Source organism: Rhea americana, unplaced genomic scaffold, assembly GCF_003343005.1.
Source record: "Rhea americana isolate MKP2758 unplaced genomic scaffold, rheAme1 scaffold_207, whole genome shotgun sequence".
Taxonomy (NCBI): Eukaryota; Metazoa; Chordata; class Aves; order Rheiformes; family Rheidae; genus Rhea; species Rhea americana.
In genome coordinates, this window is record NW_028186228.1 from 451,076 (window position 1) to 475,493 (window position 24,418).

The window sequence follows — 24,418 nt, forward strand, 5'->3', positions numbered from 1 at the left end:
CAACRAATTTGGCTCGGGAGGAGGCTTTTTTTTCCCTTTGGAATCGCTGCTTTCGGTTTGGTTCTGCCACATCTAGGGCTAAAGACCTGTATTTTGCTCAAAAATAAGTACTTAGAAGTTTCCAGCACTACGAAGCGCTAGGAGTATCGCTTCCACCTTTCCCCAGTCCCTTCCTATCCCACCGACCAGYGTGCCGCACCGCCGATACGAGCCAGGTCTCTTTGCGATTTCTGGGACTCTTTGCCCACCGGCCCCCCGGAGCCAAGCTGCTCTCAGCTTTCCCTCAGGCCGTTCGTTTCTCACCTCGCCGTTGTCTTTGCTCAGCAGCGCTGTGATCTCTCCCTTCCTTCCCACTGCACAGGCACACATTAAAACATTCACAGTTTTTGCAGCTGTGAGCCGGGAAGAAAGGGTGCGACAAGTTGGGCCGCTACACTTTTTACTGTCACCGCTTTCGGTGCTTACGCTCGGTCTGCCCCAGGCGTTATTCCCTCAGATAACCGTTGTGATTTAATACAAGAACAAAGTAATAATGAAATATTTGGGGAAAAGAACAAACACGAATCCCATATCTAGCACTTCTGGAAACACAAAGAAAGCAAAATGCATGGGAATTGGAGCTTGAAAACCAGCTGCTTAAAAAAATAACATAATTAAAAACAAACAGCCTATATTGTTACTGCAGTTATGATCAAATAATCCATAAGAGGCCTACTTTCTTTTATTTCACAAACACAGACATCCATAAACATACACATACTCTTCTTAAAGCAGCTGCATTGCTTTAACCTTCATTTCTTCTTCACAGCTGGAATAAACAGTCAATCTCTCAGGGGATCATGCATGCTATTTATTATTGATTTTATAGCTCAATAACATAGTAGGCCTGTGAACAGGTTGGTATCAGATTAGGAAACAACTACATAGAAAGAGACACCAGCTGTGCACTTGTGATAAATTACATTTTTTCCCTATGAATTTTATACCTAGTTATAGTTAGTTTACAGAATTTGGCACCATATGGACTGCCCGCTAGTGAGGTAACAACCCAAAGCACAAAAACCTTCCGCAGTGAAAGCAGCAGCCTTTAGCTGGAGACTTTTCTTTTAGAATATCGTATTATTATTCTGGATTTGGAGATCATGAGAGCTTTGGCATATACCTCTGTGTTTTGGATTTACCATAGACACTGAGGCTGTATAAAACAGCAATACACAAATGGTAAATGTGATAACATTAATATGCAGAGAATTTGGAACATATCTATCATAAATACAGGGTTCTTTCTAGAAATAATTTCACTGGTTTTGTAGTTCTTAAAAGGAAACCTTCCTAAGGTCCATAAGGGAATAATATTTCAAACTATGCATTGCGTTCCGTACACCAGTGGTGCAGTGTCATGGTTACCATTAAAACCCTTGTAATCATTATTTGAATGTAATTAATGTTATTGTATTTTTTTCAGAATACAGGACAAACCTTAAATAGACAGAAATATGTGATTGTAAATAATAATATTAATGATGGCAGTCATTTTGTTTAGCATGATAAAGGACTCAGAAAACTGTGTATACAGCACACCATTCATTCAGAAGTTTCCACATGATCTCTACTATTTTCTAGTATTGGTTATTATAAAATATATTCACCTGCAAGACATTCTCTGTCTAAAATCACACGCATACACACACATATATGCATTCTCCTGGTGCTTTTCCATCAGTATTATCATCTTGGCAGTTGTGTGCTACACTAATTGAATCTAGAAATGGAAAGATTTGTTAGTTCATCCTGTGTGTTATCCTTTTGGCACTACAGAATTGTTACTTGATATGAATTCAAAGGTGATGTTCCCAGTGTGATGGGATTATTTTCCCTGAAAATTTTCTAGGCTACTTATATACTTATATTTTAGTACAAGCTGAAGTATCCTGCTGAAATATCAGCACACTATGGAAATCTTACTTCTCACTTACCCTGGTTTCAGTTAGTATTTTCCTGATATAAGTAAAATTATATGAGCATAAAAGTGATGAGATACAAGATATAAACCTCATAGCGTATATACAAGATATAAACCCTTCTGAGTGCATTGTCATGGGTGTAGTTTTAGCATTATTGAAAGATAAATGTGAGAACAGGATTTCATCATAGGTTCCTGTATCAACTTAAATGAGGGGAAAATGTAGCAAATAGTAGCCAAGTTTATGAGAGCAAAATTTAAGCAAATTGAAGTTTAATTTTAAACAGGCATAAAGATCTCATATCTGAACTTGCTAATCAGAAGAAACTGCTACTTATTGTAAAGTAAGCTTAATTAAATACCCTTTTCAGAGCTGGTCAGAATTCCTCCAGCTTTTGCTTTTAATATCAGATGTTCACAAAACTCTACAAAAAAGAAGTTTCCATACAATAGCTAATATTCAAAAGTCAACAGATATTCCTAGAGCTGGGTGAATAATTAAAAAAAATTGAATAATGTATTCAAAAATATGAAATTCATCAACTAAATTACTTGACTAATACATCTATGAATTATGAACTGACTATGCCGGGTGAATAATACATTAATAATTAATATGAAAAATATAATTAAATTCTTCAAATTAATTACTCAGAGAATATGAGAAACCATAATTATTCTCTATACTGTACTGAAAGAACAGAATGCTTGAGCAGTCTGTATGCTATTCAAGCATTACAATTTTTCAGTGCGATGTATAGGATGTATCTTTATAATTATGGAGTATTGGAGTGATATCTCAAACATCACTTTAGGCTAAGAATGAAGAAATGTGTCATAATTGAACAAAATAACATATGTTTTAATAGAAATATGCTAATGTTGGGATGTGTAACACCTCCTAGCTGGCAAAGACACCGCTCTGTCTCTTTGAACAAATCGAGCAAGGAAAGCCCACCGGAGGGAACAGAATTTGTGACAAGCAATCAAGCACTGGTGCTGTGCAAATTGCATTTGCTAATTCTGACCAAAGGCCACTTTTAAACACCATCTTGCCTGGTGCCTGCATCAATAAACAGGCATGGTTCAAATATGTGCTGCGACTCAGCCTCCGCTCCATCCTCTGCATTCGTGCCAGGGACCACTCGGGCACAACCTGGGCTGGACTTTCCAGTGYTCCTGTGGGAGAAAGTTCGTGTTTTGGCATCCTTCTCTGCACAGACCGCCGGCATGCATCTGGACCAAGTAGCCCTGCATCCAGCTACCTGGAAAGGTTGGAAAGAAACGCATATCTGGGGCTCAGCACTTGCAAGCTGGCCCTAGGACTCAWGAAGAAACTAGCAGTACCTACTAGCCTTAGTAACCAAATGTGTGCTCAGAAAGTCGCAGGCATTTTGAAAACCTAAGATAACTGCTTGCATTCAGGACATTTTTCACTGCCATGGACTAAATCAAACAAAAATAGCTTTTCTTTCTGGGATAGGGATCAGGTGGGAGGACGTAGATATTGCCTGTGGATCTTTTTCCATAATGGCAACTCTATACTGATTACAGTTCATGAGGAGCAGCAGTGAAACCAGTTTTGTATCCTAAGAATGGRACAATTTTGCAAGGTTCTACTCAGGACCTTCCCTGCCTGTAGTTACCCGTATACTTCATAGAAGTCCATCTAGTTATTTCCTGATAAACTCTGGTATTCATAAAAAAATGCACCTGCACTCTCCATGCATAAGTAGTATTAGGTTATATTCAAATATGCAGTGATAGTCAGAATGATGTCCATACGGTTACGGACTGAGGTCAGTGCTATATGTGGATAACAGCATAGCTCTAACAAGGATTGATATTGAAAATACCATTTATTAGGTGTCTAAAACACTATATATTTTAACAGTTGTTTCAACTCCAGAGAGAGAAAAGGAGATTTATCACGCATTAGATAAGGAAATACTAAGTGAGCCTATTCATTACACCAATACAAGTGAAAAATGTGCAATTAACCAAAAAATAAAATAAAATAAAATAAAATAAAATAAAATAAAATAAAATAAAATAAAATAAAATAAAAAAAAACACAAACAAAAAAAAAACCTTGATACTACTGCTATTTTACAAGCAGGATAAACTTGTAAGATTACATGATAGAATAAGAAAATCCTACATACTTTATCTCCACATTTTGATTGGCCAGAAATCTTATGTAGCTCTCAAGTATGAAGTATCTTGAAAGATTCCGAAAAAAATATATAATGATCCACTTCAACTTTATAGGCTATCAATCTTATCTTCCCCTCCCCACCACACACACACACTGAGTATTCAGGTTGCAAAGTAAAGTTCTTGAAAGTTTGAAAAAATGTAATATATTCTAGGTTTTTTACAAGCATCTTGTCAGTCTATGGTTTGATCTGGTTGGTTAATCAGCAAACAATACCTGTCCTGAATGCATTTGTCCTTAATTATAAAAACAGATCCTTAGTTATTTATCCCTTGTTAGTGAATGTATTATAGTACACTGTAATTTTCAATCACTGTCTCTCTAGTCTGTGATTCTCACACCTGTCCCAGACTTACCTCTCTCACGTAAGTTTTCTGCCTTAGTCCTAACCTAACCAAAAACTCCTAGTTTTCCCTATACTATAGAAGAAGTCAATTCTTTCAGTCCGTGAAAGATTTCAGTCATATGGAATAATTGATAAGTTATCCTTTTAAACTGATTAAACATAGCCATTTTAATTAGCTTGCACTTCTATCCTTTTCCAGGTACCAAACGTGTCAGTGAGAATGCATATTTTGGGGAGCACAGCTGCATTTCTCTTTCAGTAAACCTTACAACAACGTAGGAGTTTTTAAAAATGAAAAAGTTGCACATCAAAGGCACAATTACTTATATAAAACCAACTGGTGATGTTTATGTATGACTTTCTGCATCTAGTTACTTCTTTTCTGTCTCCTGGACTGTGACATAGTTGTATATATAGCCTTGAAATTGGCAATTACATCCTAATTCTACTAAGCACTGAGCATCTTCTCCAAAATGCTGAGTCTCCTGGAGTGCTAATGATGGCAGTGGGAGTGAAGGAGCTCAGTGCCTCACAGGGCTGAGGCACTTTTTTTCACTGGAGATTTMAAGTCCTGTTTATTCCTGCAGATTCTCACGCCCTATCAGTTCTTGAAGGTGACATAGGAGAAAACATGATGACAACAGGGCATGACAAATCTTAGGGAAGATTTGAATGTTAAAACCCTCCCGTGAAATGTAGATATTATTGGAATAACCTGAACAAATCAAGAAATTGGCTGGCAAGGGCATAGCATCATTATCATGGCACATTATCTTCAAGGAGAAATTGTGCAAGACTCTGTAAGATTTACTACATTTCTGAAATGAAATAAAATATTAGACCTCTAAAATTTTTTATTTAAATTGTTTCAGTAAGGAACTCCTAAGTCCCCTCATCCCACCCACTGAATTAACCATTATCATATTTTTGTCTGAGATAAAAATGAATGATCTGCTTTTGATTTAAAAAAAAAAAAAAGAAATAAAAAGAAAAAGAAACCTTCACATAACTTTGAACTATGAATCAGCCTTGGAGCTCTCATTAAAAACTCCCTAAGTTTTAATCGTAGAACACAGTCTCTCTTGTCTGTAGACTGCATAGTGAGATTCCTGGCAATTACTCAAAGGTAAAATTGTAAAAAACTGAAAAGAAAAAGAAAGCATTATTATCATAATTATCATAACTTATGAAGCAGGTGTGGTTTGAACACAGTCCTCCAAGTTAACAGCTACAGATTTCTGAATTTAGCTCTGTCACCAAATCTCTTAGTTGACTTTGGGCAAATGATATTAATTCTTCACCATATTTCACCACCAGGACGTTTCTAGCAAACACTGTGCAGGAGTGTTATATTTGAAAGTAGTCCTACAGCTTTGGATTCATATTCACAGGAGCAAACATAATGACAGAATGCAAGATGATTTGAACAGAAAAAAATACCAGTTCCTGGAGAAACTTTCTTAATAAATCTTTGCCCAGGACTACTTGTTCTGATATGATAGGCAACAATAATATTAGCAAGGCCCCAATTACATAGCAAAAAGAACATTTTAAAAGGATTGTTTACTGCTGTTTCTTTGCACTTGCTCCATTCAAAGAACTAGACATAATATGGGCTATGTGAAAGTTCAAATGAAAATTTGTGCTTGTGAAAAAACATCCATTACTATTACTGGATTCTTATACCGATGATGCTGAAGAACTTGATGACAATTCAGAGAGGAAAATCTGAGAAATAAGAAAAAAGCAAAGAACTTGGGAAATTAGGAAAGGAAGTAATGAGAGAAAATCTCTCTCTGTGACTCATAAAATGCTCTATGGAACAGAACTTTTGTATATACCTTGAAAATAAACATTTCTCTCTTTCAGGATGTCCTTGCCTCAGTCTAACGTAATAAAGTTCAACTAGAAATGCACACATGCTGCCATTCACAGTTGTGTTCACACAGGATGCTATTCAAACTAACTTACAGAGGTTTGAGAGCACACAGCCCCCCCAGTGCTGTGCGGAGGATGAAACGGAGGTTGGAGATCAGTGATTGAACACATTGRGGCATCARACCAAGAGGYACTGTAGCCACTGAACCCCTCCACMCCTCTGATTTTGTAGAGTGCCTTTGGATGCTAGAGAAAGCTCAGCTGTGAAGGAGTTTCCCTTCTATGCTGAGCAAAAATTGAGGGCACTTTCCTCCTACTTAAATAGATAACCTTGGGAATTTTGGTGCCACTAATTCTACCTATTGACGTTGCTTTTAACAGAAGGTGAGGAAACTGATTAGACAATCCACTCCAAAGGGGCAGCAGTGGAAAAGATGATAAAAGGCTCTGGAGAATGGCAGAAGAAGGAGTAGAGGCCACCATATGCTGTAAAAATAGACACASAGAGAAATATGAATATTTCCTTCTTCCTCAGACTTTCCTACCYCGACTCTGAAAGTATTTCATATCTACAAATAGAAAACAAGGTGAGCACATGTAGCATTTACTTTGACAGCTTTAGTATAATCAGGTTGAGATAGGTTAAAGCTGAACAAAAGACTRTCCAGGAGTACAGGGCTTAAAGTGGAGAGTTCTGATTTAATTGGTGGGTTGCACTTTCCCAGCGAATTAATGCTTTGTCAAATGTCCAGGTAGTGTTTTACGCTCTCTACAGGGGGCAAATTTGCTTGAATGGACAAAGAGGATGCAAGTCTATTTGCATTTTTATAAACATGAAAAAGAGTATGATGGGAAACGGGAAATCTCTTTGTCAAGAATCACTGATCCTTTGAAAAGATTCTTTGAGGTCCCTTTCCTGCCTCCAATGCTCATAGGAGCTACAGTGASGGTTTTCACATTTCATCAATCTTATAGAGCAGCTATGAGCACATCATTAATGAACTCCTAACAGTTTCACCTTTAGCAGTGGATAAATGCTTCAAGGGCTACTTTCTCTGGAAAAATAATAACAACAACTCTGTTTTACAGAACCTGAGAGTAGTACCAACTGCAGTCAGATAGATAAGGACTGTTAAATGCTCACTTTGCCAAAGCCAAGAGTGGCTTTATTTCTATACTTAGTTCATTTTGAGTAAGTCCTTTACATGTCATTGTTAAAATGAATCAAAATACTGTGGGCTCACAAACCCATTTTCAAAAGGTTAAAGCAGGTGTACAATGATTCAGGATTCTCACTAGGAGTCCAGMAGTAGAGTTATTCTGTGCTATAATTAACCATACTAAATCAACAGAAGTTGAGTAAATCTGGGCCCAATTACCATTATAATGTAGTTCTGTATGCACTGTGGTTCTGAATGACCACTGGCTGCTCTAGCTTTAACTGCACAAACCCAGCAACGGAAAGGTGATAGGATTAAAACACTCAAAAAAAATCCATTTTTATTTCTAGGTTTATTTAATTATTTATTACTTAAAAGACATCACAGAGACATCCTATTGAACACATTGATTCAAAGTATTTTTGTAGAAATTACAGAGTCAAAGAAAGTAGGGTGAGATGGTTCAGCTGTATCAACATGAGATTGTTACTGAGAGACTTAGAAAACAGAGTTACAATGTAAGCAGTCAAGTCAACAAAGTACAATGTGGTATTACTGCTGGAGGTTGTTTCTTAGCAGTCACCTTTCCCCTTGCTCACCCTCACTCTCCATCATCCRAAGGTATCCTTCCTGGATACTAACAAAATATACACTAAAATTCTGCTTCTTATATGCAGATAGAAAACTGGGAAAAGATACTGCACAGCAGAAGCCATTGCTACCTGTGGGAAGTTCAGACAGCTTCGAGAAGCAGATCAGTGTTTTGATACTTCCTACACAAAGAGCAGAGAAAGAAAGGACAGCTCACCTTGGAATGACCCACAGCACCAGGGTACYACTCTCCTCTGAGCCCCACTCCAAAGGAATCCATGTGTGTATGGACATTAATGGAGATTAACAATACAGGGAAGCCATGGAAACAAGCCTCTTAATTAATACAGCTCCACTGCTGAGGGAAAAGGTAAGTGCTGTGAATATATCCTTGCTTTCCTTTCTCTCCCTACATGTTTTTCATTATCAGCAACATCAGGGTATGTTACAGGACCCGGAAACAGCTTAGATGAATGTGTAGACAGAAAAAAACACTCAGCATTCAAATCCACATTTTTAAGATTAAATTTAACTTTACAGGAATTTAATCTCCCCATATTTCAGGGCATAATCCAGCTATATAGTGGTGATAAAGAGGAAACATTTCCTAGGCCAAGGTATGGCGTAAGTGTTCTGCAAGATTACTTTTGTCTTTCTCTGAAGCAGCAGATATTAGTATATAGAAGAGATGGATACCAGACAAGGACAGCTGAACTGTTTCTTTTTGACTTTCTCAATTTTGCTCTTTGACTCTGCTTGTTTAGATTACGATAAGCATGCATATATTAAAGAACATAYTGTTCTATGCATGTGACAGTGATCAAAATGTACTCAAATAATAGCATTGCTTAGCCTCAAACAAGCTAGACATTAAATGAACTGTATTTTTCTCAGCCAATGCTTCCTTGCAAACACCACAGAGTAAGGCCCCAACACTGCAAGCATTATGCATATGTAGGCTGGATTCTACCCATGTGATTARATTCACTGACCAACAATGARATTACTTATATTGTAAGAAGAGGCCTGAAGTCCAAGGAACTAGCTGGACATTGCCACAAGTAACAGACTTCTCAGAGTTATATTATACCTTCTTTCAATACTTATGGGGAGTAAGGAATTTGCTATGTGCATTATTCAGTTACTCTAGCACTATAATTCTGCCATACAGTAACAGAAGCGATCAGAGAAGTCACAGGGTAGACTCTGATGACTAAACTCCTAAGTGTCCCTAGGGTACTCATTTGTCATGGCATTCATTCACAGCTAAATGGATGGGAAAGTAGCTCATGTTCTCTTGTTTCTTTTAGTGCACCTGTCACATAAAAGAAAGAAGAGATTTTCAGTTTATTAGAGTAGAGGCAACCTTTTAGGACTTCAGTTATTTATTTTTGTCTCTCTGTTAGTCTGTCCATTAGAATAATATGTAAAAATACTTTTTTTTTTGTCACCATAGCCGTAATACAGATCTTTGCTGTTAYTGAGTGCTTTCTATCCAAAGATCACAAATACCGTTCACTATGGGAGATGGCACATATTATTACAAGAGATGTGTGAAAAAAAAATTACAACTTTTTTTTATAATAAAATATTTTTCCCTATTTAGTTTTCAACTTTACCCACTTAATTATGTGGATTTTCATTAAGGGGTAAACCATCTCTAGATTAAAATGAGACTTTTGCATTAAAGATGTTCTTAACTATGCAAAAGAAAAACACTTCATCTGCTGATTTTTATTTAATAAAGAGCACTTTGTATAAAAACTACTGTTATAAAAATTTTGCTTGYATGTAAGGTTTTTGAATGATGAAACAGAGGCTTTCTCTTCCCAGAGCTAAATATTTTTCCAAATAGATGGACCTAAGAAGTGACTAGAGTAGTGGACAAAGAGATTGGTGGACAGTTGGCTGGACCATTGGGCTCAAAGGATCATACAAAGCAGTACAAAGTCCARCTGTCAGTCAGYTACTAGTGGTGTCCTTCGGGRAYCRATAYMGGGACCAATATTGTTCAGTGTCTTTATTAATAACCTGGATGATGGGATGCARTGCATTCTCAGCAAGAGAGTGCAGGCAATAATCAATTGCTCGGTCACTGTAGGGCTGCTGTTCTGAGGGATCTAGACAGGTTGGAAAAACAGGCTGACAGGAACTTCATGGAGCTGAACAACAGCAAATGTAAAGTCATGCAGCTGAGATGGAACAGCTGCATACACTAGTACAAGCTGGGAGCTGACCAGCTGGAAAGCAGCTTTTCAGAAAAGGACCTAGGAATACTGGTAGACAAAAAGTTGAACAGAAGTTAGCAATGCATATTAATGGCAATGAAGGCAACAGCATCCTGGGCTGTATAAGCAAAAATGTAACCAGGAGGTAAAGGGAAGAGATCCTTTCCATCTACTTGTTCCTTTCCACTTGTTAGACCACTTCTGGGGTTCTGTGTCCAGTTTTGAGCTCCTCAGTATGAGACAGACATTGAAAAATAGGAGTGAGACCAGCAGAGGTCCATCAGGGTGGTTTGGACCTGGAGAGCATGGCTTGGGAGGAGACTTGGGTTTGTCCAGCTTGAAGAAAGGAAAGCTGGGGGTAGACTTTACTACTGTCCACTGATGTGTATTGGGAGAATGTAGAGAATCCAAACTCTTCTTAGATATGCAGAAAGGAAGGATGAAAAGCAACAGACACAAGTTGGATCATGACAAACTCCAATTTGGCATAAGTAAAATAAAAATCACTAAGAGGTGGTCAAACACTGAAACAGGCTGCCCGGAAAGGTTGTGGAATTTCCATCCTTGGAGRTATTCAAACCCCAGCTGCATACGTGCTGAGCAACAGCCTGACCTGACTAGATCTGCTTTGAGCAGGGCATTGGAATAGATGACTTATAATCTAACCTAATTTATTATTTTCCTTAAATATTTCTTTTTCCAAAATGATAACAAAAYATAATCCTCTTCACTCTTGATTTTATTTCAAAAACTAATAAAAGAAAAAAAGAGGAGGAGAAGCAACCATACAAATTTGAAATGTTCTTTCTGAGAAGTAGTCTGAGTCAGTGGCATAAAGCAGTTCTTCAGTAAATTTTATTACTGTCTCTTTATTCAGACCTAGAGACATCACACTTACTTGAAATAGCTGTATGTATCCCCAGATTTTAGGTGAACTGCATTGTTATCTAACAATGTGTTTCTTTCTATTGCATTGACAAAAGAAGGGACCTTAGAAGGATTACACTCCTGAACTTGGTTAAGTTTAGATAATATGAATGACCTAACAAGGCTATACCTTTGTGTAATCTCTGAGGGAGCAGTAATCACCTCATTTTCAACAAAATTTTCTTTAAAACTGTGAATGTCCCCTTACAGGGACAATCCTTCCATGCAAAAGTACTCTGATGAGACTGAAAAGATCCCACAGAATGATGCCTATACTGGTGGAAGACAGAAATGAAATGAAGAATAAAACCAGGCTGTGTGACCCAAAGTGCAATTGTATGAACTCTGTTCAACTTTGATTGGCAAGAATAGTAGCCAGACTGAATGTCAAGAAAGATAGCATCAGCAAAACAGTATCATCAGAAGGAGTTAGTTCATCTGATAAGGACGTTGAGGACATCAGCAGCTTCACTGTGTTTCTACTTCACTAAAATTTCCCTATGAGACGGATTTTTGCAGGTGTATGAAGCCATCAAGTTTGTGGATACTGAAGACTGAACGGAGGATGAGTGCAGGTTAGTGAAATCTGCTGTTAGGTTCTTCTCAATAGGATAAAGCTCTTCCTTAAGAAGTCCATTTGCATCAGTTGTCACCAGACACAGGGAAGCATTACAAATTGTCCATACAGTCACAAATTCAAAAAATTTTGAGAAAAAATTTGTAAACATCTGGGTGATTAAACAGTTCAGAGCTCTAGGTAAAATGCTTCARAGCAATCTGCTCAGACCTTTGCCATACTGAGCTGGAATACACAGCAATCTTTTTGATAAAACCTGCTTTTTGCCCAAGTTAGTGTATTTCTGCTTTTTGTTTATATTAGAAAAATGAACACAAGGAGTCAAAGGTTGGTAAAAATAGGGTGAGGATCCTTTGGGTTCAGTGGAACTATTTGGACTTTCACCAACTGAGGCAGAGGTACTGTTTGTTTKGGCAAAGGAAGGAAGTAGTCACTCCATATCAATCCAATCTTTTAATTAAGAGCACCTAATGAAGGAATCTACCTCTTCTATTTGTACAGAGTATAGATTTCCAACCTAAGTTAGAAGTCTCATTCAGTAGGAATAAGTATTAATGAGCAGGACTTCCTGAGGCCAAGTAGAGCTCAGTCCTCCAGACCACGTTCAAATCAAATGGTTATTCTGACTGGAAAAAACACTCAGAGAGTCACTGAGCAGAGGAGTCCCAGTTGCCAGCCTCTACCCATAATCAATGAATAACCAGAAAATATGCAGTTTTAACTGGGAAGGGGAAAATTCTGTCATGTGTCTGTCTACATTTTAAAATGAGAGTAGTACTCAGAAAACGCTAGCATTAAGGAAAAAAGGTGGGCCATATTTGACTGACACAAAGCTGCACACAATAACATTTTGGATATGTAATATAGAACACAGAAGCTGAGATGTTTTTCTGTGACTAGTACCCCACAACTAAGTAGTAAATAAAGAAGAATTGTAGCTTTGCCTTTCTACCACCTCCCTCGCCCCCACCTCTTCAACTTCCAGTCCTGGATGTAGSAAACACAATCATATTCTTTAACTTTGTTTCTTGAGTCATGCAAATTAAGAGACTYTTTTTGGATAAATTATTCTGAATGTGGTACTTAGAAGCTCTTTTTTTCCCCCCTTTTTTTCCTCTTTCTTTTATTTTGTTTTAATAATGAGCCTTCCAAGTGTTTTTCCCTTACTAGACTATTTTCCTAAAGGCTGCTAGATGACCAAGAGTTATGTAGCAGCTGTTCTAAAATAGTATATGGCAACYTCTTTAAGCCTGAAAAGACCCATGATAGTTTGTGTCAGCTAAGCCCTATTGGATTTCTGTAGGTAAGCAGCTGGATACAGAAAACTGCTGTCTGTTAAATGGTCCACTCGGTTTCTATTTAGGTCTATACACACTYATCCACATTGCAACCTTTGAAACTGGAACAATATACATTTCCTGACTCCGTTAGGAAGGCATSGGGGTGATACAATGCTTTAGCTACTGCAGGAATGAATGAGAGTGCAGASAGCATAGATCAGAAGGCAGCTCTCACCCTGTCTTTACGAACCAAAACCCAAAGGCAAATGAGATGGGAAAATCAAGTGGCCAAAGCTCTAAGCACCATCAGCATCACTTCTGGATTCTCTTCATAACATAGAGTGACTCAAGTGATAGTCTCAAATATGGGGAGTTACCCAGAAAAAAAATCTCCTTTCACCTTTTAAATTGCAAAAAGGAGGATGACTAAAAAAATTAGAAAAACTCTTCAGAAAAGACAAATCTAGAAAAATAGGGAAATGTGATTCATACAAAAAAAAAAATCATGTAATGAGTATGGGCATAATTATGCTAACAAAAACTGTTACTCCGGGAATGATTATGCTAAGYCTCTGAGCATGTCCTATATAAATTCTTGGTTTCCTTAAACCTCAGCAGACTGAAACAAAAATAGCTACTTTTTTACAGCGAGAAATATAGGGAATATGGGAAAGGGAGGGCAGGATCACRTCCATCTAATTTGGCCATAAACATTTAAAAAATACGGTTATATCCTGTGGTAGGTGCCAGTCCTGCATGGAGAGTTTTCTCCAAATGGAGCATGGGAATGTTGACAATTCCCCAGTCTAGATGCAATCTCAGATCACTATTTAGTGCTTGCTGGAGAAAAGCAGATAGGGAAAAAAAAAAAAAAAAAAAAAAAAAAAGTCTCTAATTGAATTCATTAGAAGCTCTGAGGAACAGATTATGCCTTTAGCTAAGATCTTGCTACTACCCAGCAAATATAGTTGAGAAGGAGTTGCTTCTCTCCTACAACAGGAAGGCCACAATCTGTTCCAGCTTTTCCACGTGGGACAGACATCACCTCCTCTGCACCAGCACAGTTAACACTTGATAACTTCCTACTCACTGTAGTTCTTGCTCATGCAGGGATGGAAAGTGCCTTCTTACTTCTATTGAATGAACCTGAGAAAGATCTAAGGAGGGCATACAATGGCCCAGAGAACCTTTTATCCTTTTTTGTCTCCTGCACAGCAATTTTGCAGGCAGCATGACCTTGACCTATATTAAGATCTTAAGATTGTTATAAGAAAATCTACATTTTTTTTACCTCTTAACCTTTATTTTTAATTTTTATTCAAGAAAATCGTTACCTCCCTAGCCTTGATCTATATTCTGAAGACGTATAAAGGAACCTTAAAGATGGCAATTATTTTCACCTTAAAAATAGAAGGATCAAAGAGATCTCAGGTGAAATTTGAATTAAAACATCAGAATGGACCAGTACTTCAGCTGCAATACTGACTCCATAACTGGAGTAAAGTCAAAAGCAGAGCTGAGTTTAGTTTGGAGAGAAATCTTAAAAGTGAACGTAGAATCATCGAATGGACTGTTCCTCAAAACATTGTGCTTTTTCGGTAGCAGCGTCTTTGGGAGCCAAGAAATGCAGTTACTCCTCTTAAGACATAGCTGTTGGGAGCAGCAACAGATCTTCAAGAGAAGTACCCAGAAACAGTTTGCCCAGCTATTTCCAGGGATTTAACAGTGTGCCTCAGATCATCGCTAAAGACATCCCTACAGTCCCTACATCCCTAAATGCGTCTAGAGTCCACATTGCAGCCAYGTGTGACAGGGTCACAGCTATGAACAGAAAGAGCCACTGACTGTGTTCCCTTCTTAAATGCTTTAAGGGGCTGACTGCATCTTTAAAATATGGAAGCCCATATTCTTTCTTCTTCCTTGAGCAGAATAACAGTTATTACACATGATCTGTGAGGTCCAGAAAAAAAAGAGACTCCTTATACCTCCCCTACCTCTTATCAGCTTTCATTACTTTTCTCTCTGAGAAAGGCTTAGAAAATCTGGATCCACCCAAGATTTCTTGAAGCCAAGGAAATATGCAGTTATGGGCAGATTTGCTTTTCTTACCGTAAGCAGCATAGTATTTCACTGAATAGGATCAAAGTAGTCCAGTAAGATAGACTCCTCAAATAATATGATACTGCATCATACAGACTTTTTTTCCAGTGAGAAYACCAAAACTCTCTTACAATTCGTTGACGTCTTACAAGAGCCACAGGAGATTTTTGTCACTGCACTAGATATCCCTAGTATTTTGAAACAATGTATTTCAAAATACTTTAAAAACAACAACAACAGAAAAAAACTCCAAAAATCCAAATGGAGGGAAAAAAATCCTGAGAAAGTCAATGAAATTATTCATTCTTAGTAAGTGATTTTMAAAAAAAAAAAAAAAAAAGGTATCTTGTCCTAATCAAAACCACTTTTCTCCTTTAAAGTCAAAGATGCATCTCAATAAAGTGCTTTCTTTCTGTTTTCATCTCTCATTTCCTTCTTGCTTTGGCAGGAGAATGTTCTTTATCAAGAGAAAAAATGTTTTATCTCTACTTTCTTCAGCTTCAGAAATGATTACACTTTTCAAGCAAAGTGAAAAAAACACAGAACAAYGACATTTAGGCAATGACAAGTATAGAACATTTCAGCTATGACAGTAAAAGTTTCTAGAAGTTATGAGCTGCTGAATGAAAGTACATCAGCAACTTCTGCTGCTCCTGCTCTCCTGCCAGAGACAGAACTGAATAAACATATCTAAACCTGAGAGCTTTTCAGTTCAGGAGGCAGCAGTTCAGAATTCAAAAGCAGACCTTTGTCAGGAAGACATGGCTAGAATATATGTCCCACATCAGACTGGACAAGTCTAGTGTGTGAGTCACTAGCAGCAGGAGGAAGGGCTGGTGATTCAAAGTCTGTATCTGACCACTGAGAGTCTGGACTCCTCCATATCACTACCAGGTACCAAGAACAAAGTGTCACCCTATAAAGTATGAAGCCATGATCTCAGTATCTGGTAAGTGAGACAKGGTGGTCTGTGGAGCAATCTTCCATGATTCATGGGGTGAGGCTTCACCCTGTCTGCTTTTCTCCAGTTGATAAATCATGCAAAAGCACRTACATATTTTCCTGATACCTCTCCTGATACTATCAGGTACCTCCTGATACYCTAATAGATAGTATTATCAGTTCATCTGTGAGAAGAGAGATAAGATGGATGTGACTGCAAATAGCAAGGGGGGAGGTGTCAGTGAGATACTGTCTTTATACCGTTGTGATCTGTGCTGTGGCGAAGCTTGATTAYCCAGAAGCATGAAGAACACAGCTAGCCCCCATGCCCTTAGCAGTCCCACCAGAACTGTGAGAGGTAGCAGAAAGCTCCTCTGTCCTTATCATTCACTCAAAATGAGAGAGGGGTAAGATGTAGGGATGTGTAAGTACAAAAAAGCAAGTGGCTCCTAAACCCCTCATTCACATTTAAATTGCTTCTTAAGTCATCAGTGTGCAGTGCTAATTTTCTCTGGTATTTCTGCTGCATAAAGTGGAAAGTTTCTTGTATTAAACATGAGTTTTAGCGGGTTTGTGCCTTGCTGTCACCCCCTCCTTTGGTTTCTAGAGAAAGTGTTTTTATTCTCTTGGATCTACAGCATTATAGAATAAGTCTTTAGTGAAACTGGTTTTAGTTTTGCTTTCTTTTATCTTTTTAATGGCATTTCTCACCAAAATGACTTTCAGATGCTAATACTTTGACAAGTAAAGAAGTAGGTATGTCTGAGTTGTCATCATGCAGTCAGTTCTTCCAGGAGTAAAATGGAGTGCTTCCCCACCAATTTATTTAACTTTTTGCCTACCTACTTGTATTTCAAAAGCTATCTTTCAGGCTGTTTTATGGGCATGCAGCACTTAAATATTTGAGAAGCTTCACAAGGATTTAGCCATGCAATTCATATAGTCTCTAATAGAAATTATGTGGTTAATTCCCCATGCAATCCTTTGATCTTTTATCCTTTTTTTTTTTTTTTTTTTTTTCTTAACTATAGCTGGGCAATTTGTATTTGCTGAAATGTGGCCAAAGTTCTCCATTAAATGGCAGTAGGGGAATTATGAAACCTCTACGCACAGTAACTCACTTTTACAGAACTAGGCCCACATTGCTCTTATCTTTCCATATTAGGCTTGATATGTTGTGTCAAGCATTTCAACCTCTAGCTTCCATCAAAAGATAAATGACAGCTGTCTCTGAGTTAATGGTACATGAGAGCAGATCGCTGCTCTGCACCCTCCACCCTAGAAAATGTTTAAGTATGCACTCACCCGACCTGACCTTGCTATCTCCACTTTTCCCATTTGTTTTCTGATGATTGAAATAGGTGAGGGAAGAGATCAGCACCCATGCAAGCATTTTCTTTCAAACACCACTGTACCACTGTATCAGAACTTCTCTCCGTCCCTCTAGAATCCAGCAGGATGTTTTAATAAAAATGAGGACTGTTAAGAAAAAAAAAGAAAAGAAAAAGACCCTTTGGACTTCATGAGTTTAATTTTGATTCTTATTCTTTACCTGTTATGTCCAAAACTTTTTTTTTTGTAATATTTTCTTTCTAGATCTTCAGTTTTGTTTATCTGTATAAACCAGGAGGATATTTTTTGAATTTAATATAATAAAATACATTTTCAAAAAAGACAAAGGAAAAAAGAAGACTAGAAATTCTGGTCCTGAAGTCTTTCCTAAACTGTAGACTGAAATTATATCATTCCAGATTTTGTGTTGCTAACTAGATTCTGGACCATACAACAAATAGGGACTTGAGTCAGCAATTATATACATTTTATATAAAATAGCTATTGTGAATTTATGCACATCTCATACATACATACATACATACATACACACACTATATATACACATGTATACTATTTTAAAACATTAATACATATTTGTATATTTTTAGGACCTCTAAAGGAAAGCTATGAAGAAGCTCCACTTACAAGCCAGACTTTGAAGATTAGACTAAACTAGGACTTGTCCTTGAAAACAAATGTGCCATTTCATGCAAATGCCACAATATGAAAAGACTTACTCTAGGTGCCTTAATGAGGATAAAGGGGACAGCAATTAAGGGAAGAAAGCATCAGCGGCATAAACACTGTGCTCTAGGCTGCAGCGTATCCTTTGCAGCACAGAGGAAGCCCCAGAGGACGAGCCCATGAGAACGCAAGCCCCAGAGCTGCACGGTGATCCCTGCTTGCCCTGACTGCGATGGGCAGCTGTGCACAGGAGGATTTGGCAATGGCAAGAAGGATGAGAGAGAATTTCAAGATATTCATAAATACATCCGAAGCAATAACCTCTTTCTCGCAAGTAGGATGGGGGCAATGGGTTAACCTGAAAGGCTTACATTTTTAAAAGGTCAGTGATCCAATTGCTCACACAAAAAATGTCAAAGTATTTAAGTTCCTAATTTTAACCCACAGCTACTAAAATGGCTTTCCAGAGTAGGCATTGAAGTGTTTTACTGACTAGCTTTGTCACTCTGACTCATCAGTTGTAGCTCAGTCTACACAACTGAAGCAAAATAGATCCAGCGTAAAAGATAGGAAAATCAGACACTTAAATTGACTTTTTGAGAATAAGATACCTACTTCACACTCTCTGCAGTTATAATGTGGATGTTAAAACAAGTATGAATTTTTGCACGAATGTTTCTGTGCATGAGTTTCCAAACAGTATTCTAGACATCTTTTTCATTTTAAATTCTATTCTGTGACGAGGAAAAAAATTTCCATATAGATGGAGATATAGGCAGAGTAAAAGTGTGWTGATGAGGCCAAAATTAGAAAGATCCTATTTAGAATAAACAGAGGATTTCAGCCTTCAATGATCTGAACTTGACATTTTCATAAGTCTTTCTTATGGTCAGTAAACAAAGCAAGAACAAAATCAGTAGCTGCTGTTTTCATAGCCAGTCTCAGAGACTGAATACAGAAGAATGACATTTGCCCTCGTCAGAATAAGAAACTGGCTCTGTACTTGCCTCTGGTGTCTATGTTCACTTGTATATGTCTCCTGAGCATTGCAAGTGTACTTCTAAGCAGCAGAGAATGCAGAAAACATTTTTTTTTTCATCTCCACACAAAACCTAAGGCTTTTTCCTTTCTGTTTGACCATCTGAATGCAAAAGAAGTATTTATTATTTTTATTTGCTAAAGTATGCCATGGTTGCTTATATTCAGGTAATCTCCTGTGCATGGAACTTACTAGCTACAAAAGAAATGCAATCTTGAAAATGCTTAAACTGAGACTCTAGATGTATACAAACACAGGTGTTATAGAAGTCTGTCTGGAAGAGGGATTTTCATGATCAGTTATTGGAAGAACACAATTCATTCAGATTTTCATATAATTTTAGCATTAGGACAACTAGTTAATATGATTTCCAGAACCAGTAAATTCAGAAATGGAGCAAACAGCTGCAATTTGATTGGTTTCAGTGAACTTTTATCTCCTTATGCCAGATTCAAACATGATCTGCTGCTTTGTAAACACTCATATTTTTAGGATACTAACATGAATGGTAGGTTCTGTGCTACTAAAATTACACTAATGGAAATAAATAAATAAATATCAGTATAGTATGTAAAAGCAGAAAGTTTCAGAGACAAATTATAAACTACTTTGCTTCTCAGCATCACTGAATGGAACTAATAACTTATAGCCTGGTTTTATCCTGAAGGATATGACAGCATTTCATAAGCGATAAGCATGCAACAACCTGAAATGATGTTGGTGGGGAATGGCAGCCAAATATTTGCCTCGTGCTATAAGCAAAAACATTAGCATTTACTGATAAAATAAGGGAAATGTGAGTCCACACCAAAGAGAAGAGCTTTGGTATTCWCAAGTGCCACAGGCAAGAGTCATAGGACCCAGCCTAAACTCTGCAAATCAGCAGATGGCAATACATTTTGGAAGAAGTAACCAAACTGCCTGCAACCAGCACTACTCTTTTCAGGAATGTGAGGTAAAAGTGAAACTTAGACCCAAACTCATAGTCTGTGTATGTGGATGAACAAAGCATTTTGTACAAATTCATGTTACGGTATTAAAAAAAATTACAGAAATTAGTCACTGTTTGATTCATTACCAACATATCATAAAAAAATGTCTGCAGTAATAGTTTATTTGTGTACTGTTCTTCCCTATATGGTTACATATGCTAAGAAAATTATGTAAAATTTAATTTTCTTTTGAAATTGAAAAATGACAGCAGTCACTGAGTTGGCATTCACTGGATCAGATTGTACACCCAGGCCTTTCAACAGATCTTCTGTATCACTGGCCCCCATGTGAGATTTCTTCAAGAGGGCATGGCTTTGCTCAGAAGGTCACTTTTGGGAGGAGGAAGGGTAGAGAAGAGACAGCAGATTCATGTGTGCATAGGTGATCATGCCAGGAGGCATTTGAAACATCTGTAGGTGCAATTCATGAAAGGAGTTTGCTGGTACTGGAGTTTTTTTTGTTTGTTTGTTTTGTTTTGTTTTTTTCATCCATATTTGTGGTAGACATATTCAGGCTTTTCTCCATGGGCCAGACCACTGAAGTGAGTTCAGCTTTGCTCAGACCTGCATTGTAAGTCTTGTGCTATCATAGGTCTTTCTTAAATAAGAAGTAGTTTCTACCTTTATTAAAAAGAGAAAAGAGTAAGCTTCTAGTAACAGGGAAAAGCCTAGAAACTACTAGTACTAGGTAAAATAATAATAATCTTTTTGATTATTTTTATTCCCTTCATTTTCAAGCTATGAGATCTTAAATGTAATCACAATGAAGTCCTTAAGAAATGATGAGTGAAAAGAGGAGAGTGCATCTGGATGGATACATCATCCATCATCCAGAGAAGCTTTCCACATCTACTCAGTGGTCTAAGTAATCCTACGTAACATTTCTTCCCCCAAAGGATAACAACATAGAACATGAGCATTTCCACAGAGCAACACAAGCCTGTTCTGAACCAGTAAGATGCCTTTGGTGATACAAGTAAGTAATACATGTAAGTTATACAAGAGTGAAGTTTTGTGAAATATTATCCCTATTGACTTGCTTCTTATTCTGCAGTATTAAATAAAACTTCGTTTACAGTTTGCTTTCTTTATCACATTGGAGGGAAGGCCAACGATTTCTTTTTTTGTTTTGTTTTGTTTTGTTTTGTTTTTGGACAACCTTGCTCTGCAAGGTGTCTGTTTTGACACCTGATTTGGCAATGCCAGTCAGCTATACTGCATGACATTTTGACATTGTGCAGACTTCACAGCATAGCAATGCGTCTCTCTGCACAACCTGAAAGAGCATTCCTGCTGGACACTTGTTCAGAAGGCTCTCGTTTGGGTCAGGGAGCCAGTGTATGCCTGAGGGGAAATGGCAGAATAGAAAACTGACGAAAAAGAGATGAGTTCAGCATTTCTCTGTCCCCCTTGGCTATCTCATATTGCAGGAGATATCTCCAACAATCTCTGTACACTGACAGATGTACTACTACACTTTTGCATGCTCCTGCAAAAAAAAACACYGACAGATGAGGAGGCAAGAATGTGTGCTCCTTGCACACATTAAGGAATAAACAGTATATAATCTAGCTCTTTATAATTAGTCAGTCACCCTACAGTGATCGCTACTATTAGCAAGAACAAGTGTCATGCCAGCAGATCTGCAAGTAGACCCTTTTGTCCAAAGGGTCTTGACCATGAGAGACATCTGCCAGTGGTCACCTCCCATTACTTCAGCTGGTGGGTTAGGGTTGTTGAGGAGCATTCCGGTGCACCAAATGAACCAGCTGCAAAGACCAAACAAGCAGCTTACTCACTACCTGTGGCAACAGTTCTTTCTTCATGGTACCATTGCTGTTTTGCAGGGTATAGCTCCAACTAAGGAAATCTTCTGCCAATGCAGGAGAAGTACAGCATTTGAAGGGCAGAAAGGGAAATGTCATAAGWGTCTGAAGTTTTTTCTTCCAGAAGCTGTAAACATTCACAAGCTCAATACATCTCTCTAGAAGGGATGGCTGGGGAAGATAATACGAAGTGCTCCTCAGAGTTACGGTACAGAAAGTATCACTTGTGGAAGGTAGAGAGCAACACAATATRAAAACAGAATCTGCTGAGTTTAAATGGAGAAGGATATATGCATCACTATTTATTTTCCTGTTGCAGACATTGAGGATAGATGGCCTGTTCTGATACCTATACACTGGTTGTAGGGTAGACTTCATTTCAGCACAGTGTATCACTGCCATCCAAGTAGCCACTGTAGGCACGAAGTCGCCTGAAAGACGCATCTACAAAGTGACTCTAATGCAGAGAGCTAAGAGTCTTATTATACTGTAATAATATAAATATGTAAACATTACACACTAGAAATCTTATTGATCCTTACTACCAAACATGACAGTATTATTAATAAAAATATAATGGGAGAGTTATAAATATGCAAAATAATAGTATATTAACCTAAATAACACTAACAAATTGTACAGCTTAGGATAAAATTGAAAACCACTAACCAAATATTATGTGGTTTGTTCATACCAGGAGCAGTCAGGAATCATGCATAATGCAACACTGCAACTTCTAACAACACCCTCATGAAGATAATTTAGACTAGAGCTGGACAAGCTCCAGGAAATCTGCCCAGATAGTAAATGCTCTACTTTTCTTCTCTTTTTAAGAGAAAAAAGTTCTAAGATGTTTTGCTCACCATTCCAGGTGAGTCTTATTAGAAGGTAAAGGATGAGTTCAAAAGTTAAAAAAGAGATAAACAGCTTATGAATAATACAAGTGTAATTATATATTATATTATATTATATATGTATGTATGTATGTACACACACATACACACACATATACATACATGTACACATACACTTATCTAAAAACACTAGATGAGTCCAGACAGCTTGGAAGAAGAAAAAGAGYAAGAAAAATGAGGAAAAAGGAGAGAGACAGTCTGTTGCCAAATGTTATTCATAAAATAAAAAGGATTTCACTGCAGAAAAGAGCCCGCAGAATGTCAGACAACATGAAAAGGGGAGGTTAGACTTTAAGTTGTGCAAATCTGGCATCATATTTTATTTCCTGTTAAATTCTGAATATTTACAACCTATATAAATAACATTATTAGTACAAAGGCATTGCTCATAATAATTAGGAAGAGGCATCACTAATGAGAGCAGAGAGCATGCCGCAGTTCAAGCAGAAATTATTGGCTTAATGCAGAAATTACTAGAAGAAGTTCTTTGCCCTATGCCAGGGGTCAGACTAGCTAGTCCAAATGGTCTTCTCTGGCCTCAGAATCCACAAAACTCAGACATTTTTGCTGACAAAGAATTTACTTCACTCTACATCTTTTTCACTGGGGGATGAGGGAAGAAGCATCCATGGATTCTTTCAAAAAACAAAAATCCTGACAAGGACTGAGTGAGTCAATGAGGATTTGGCGAATCTTGAGTCCTTGGCTTGGGACAGTCCCCCCAGCAGGGCTACGCTGCCCCATATCCTCAGATGCTGCCAGCTGCTGAAATATTCTGCCATCAGAGGCAAAACTAAGAAGAATGTAACTGTTCTACTCAGCAAGGAGCATATTTTGTTTAAGAAAAATCTCTTTTCTGTTTGCAAAATATATTTGCTGAAATTGCCATTAAAAGAGAAAGATCAAAAAAGACTCAGGCTAATTGGGGGCAAGAAAAGCACACAAAAGACCAATCTAAGTATCTTGCAAATGATAATTCCTGTATTTTGGCCAGCATTAGTCCTAAAATCAGCTCCACCACAAATTCTTATAAAATTTATATCATTTTCTAACTGAATATTACCTAACTGCACTTGAAAGGTTCGTAAACCTTTCACTGAAGCTGGGCTGAATTTCAAGCTTGTAATTAAGTCCCAAACCAGACAATATTTGGATGACTTCATAATAATAAAATAATAATAGTTAAAAGTGAATTAGCACTTTTTGTCTTCAAATCTCGATGTACAGACATTTAGTTAATCATCATACCCTTCCTTTTATATGTTTAAGCATTGCTGCACCCACAAGATCTGCAAAGCAAATGTGTGTTCCTGATTCTTCTCTTACTGCCAAAACTCATTGAATCCTTACTCTTTAATATTATTTTCATTGTATGCAATGTTTGCAACACCTTACAATTTTATTGCAAGTCTTACAAA